This window comes from Camellia sinensis, chromosome 11 (genome assembly GCF_055761805.1).
Source record: "Camellia sinensis isolate YWXY chromosome 11, ASM5576180v1, whole genome shotgun sequence".
NCBI classification, from domain to species: Eukaryota; Viridiplantae; Streptophyta; class Magnoliopsida; order Ericales; family Theaceae; genus Camellia; species Camellia sinensis.
Window position 1 is genome coordinate 143,650,122 of NC_138971.1, and position 2,721 is coordinate 143,652,842.

Sequence of the window (2,721 nt, forward strand, 5' to 3'; positions counted from 1 at the left end):
GTGAATAGTGATAACTTTTTAACTTTTTGAGTAACTTTTTGAATTTTTAGATTTTTCAAGGGTTGCCAAGCTTTATTTATCCCAAGAATTTCTCAACTATTAGCAAATATCACTTTATCTCCCTTACTTATAAATTCGTATATTTTGACCACTCATTCAACTATGAAAATATATCACTTTCATATTTTACAAACCACCTCAAAAATAGGTGTATTTGTACGATTTTTATAGTCAAAGTGACCAATATGTATAGATTCATAACTGAGGGGATAAAGTGATATTCTCTAATAATTAAAGCGATTTTAGTGTAATAAACTCTTAAAATTATAAATTACTCTAATAAATTACTCTAATCTTTTCCGAATAATGAATAAATTATTGTTAACTGTCTAATGTGATTATGAGTTTTCAAACTAGTTTTGAATTTATGAGTTTTCAAACTAATTTTGAGTGGTATATTTTGAAAAGAGTTTTTAGAAATTTAAAAATTCAAAATTTATTTGATTATAAATTTTCAAAATTAGTTTTTGAGTTTTGACTTTCATGATTGTGTATATATATAATAGTATTTGTTGTACAACTCTGATTTGATTATTTGGTTTCATACAATCCAAGTGGTTAGACTGCAAAATTATAATAGTGACCACTTAAAAAAAAACATTATTGACCCACCAACAAAAAAAAAAAAAAATTTATTGACCGAATATTGCATAACAATAATCACACAACCGATAAATATTTTTAAAATGAATGTTTATATTGATTTATATAGGCGTTGTTACATTCCTTTAATGTTAATTCATTTCAAATTTTTTTTTTTCCTTTCTATGAACAAAAGTAAATTATTAAGATATTATAGCGATCCCGGGTTTACCCTTGTTGTACAGTAATTCGGACTTGTGTCTGTGGATGTTGGTAGTTGATTATTATTTTGTTTACATCCTTTTACTTCGTATTTGAGTTATAGGATGTGTTGGACAGGTTTGTTACAGGTTGGTTGAGTTTAGAAACCAAAACTAGTTGTCCAGATTTTGACCTGTCCGCTTGAGCGGGGGTTTTGGCGCTCGAGCGGGAATTGCACCCATCCAGTATTTTCTGTGCAGTGTTGGACGCTCGAGCGTGGTATTGGCCGCTCGAGCAGGGTTGTGTGAGTGCCGCTCGAGCGGGGAGTTGGAAGCTCGAGCGGAGACCTGGTTCTGTAAAAGTTCTGGGAGTGTGTATCCGCCTCTCGAGCGGGATTGTTGACGCTTGAGCGGGAGTCTGTGAGTGACGCTCGAGCGGGGTGTTTGACGCTCGAGCGGGTCGACTGGGTTTAAGTTCCGTGTTTTGACTTTTCAAATCACTTTTTCACTTTCTCTTCTCTCTCCTACTTTTCCAAAAACACCATTGTTAAGCCTCTCACTCTAGAACTCTACCTTCTCTCTAGGTTTTGATCTAGTAGGAGTGATTTGCTCATCTTTGGCCTTTACAAAAAAGTTGTTGATCGTCGAGGGCTACATTTTAATCTAAAAATTTTGAGATTTGGAGCACGTTGGATTTTGTCATCTTCTCCCTTGGGGCTCCGAATTTGAGGTAGGGATATCCTACTCCTCTCTATGGATTTTGTCTTTAAATTTTGGTATTTGGAGATGTTGGGGTTGGTTTGGTAATTTTGTGAAAGTTTGGGGCTTTTGTGTTATTTTACAAAAGTTGGGGTTTTATTTATAATAAATCTAGATGTATGTTTGGTATAGAGAAATAGAATAAATGTTGAATCATTGATGAAAATGGGACCTAAGGGTTGAAATGATAATTACGGAAAATGACCTAATTACATTATTTGATTAATTGGGATAATTAATTGTGAGAAATGAGGAAATGAAATGGAATTGTTGAGATTGAGAGTGCATGGGGTTAAAAGGTGTAGTTGGTTTGTTTATCACACACCGAATTGAAATGTTGATTGAATATCCATTTATGCATTTATTTTCTGTTTAGAAATAATTGCTTTGGGCTATCGGTGGAGGATGGTCGTGATTGTTGTAGACAATGCATGATGATTAGGCAAACGAAAACTAATCAATGGAATGTGTCATGGAATTTGACGGTTGATAGAATACATTAACTGTATGTATTGAGTGATTGTATATAGAACCAATGTGTTTGTATATGTTATGTGTAGAGGAGGAGATGGGGGATGTACTCCGCGGTTTAGGGGAAGATGGGGGATGTACCTCTAAACCGGATAGCGTTGGGAGGAGATAGGGGATGAACTCCGTAGATACAGCTCATATGCTTGTCTAGAGAAGTGAAGATAGAGCTCTTATGCTTATCTTTGTGAAGTGTGGATATAGCTTATATACTTATTTGTGAATGTGGGATATTGTAGTTATACATATCTGTTGAGAATGTGGATATAGCTTATATGCTTATCTGTGAATGTGAGATATAGTTTTTATACATATCTGTTGAGATGATGATAGAGCTAATATGCTTATCTGTTGAAAAAGGGAAAATGAAAAGTAACTTGGACTCATAAGTCGTATGACATAAATATGTGATTTATGTGAATGTATCAGTGTTGGCCATCTATCAATTGCTAATCTTTTAGTCATTGTTCATGGTTGGTTTAGTGTATTTCTACTGGGCTGTGGCTCACCCTATATGAGAATATCATTTTCAGGTACAGGTAGCATGCCACCTCCAAGGACATAGCTTGGGAGGCTAGAGGCGGACATACTT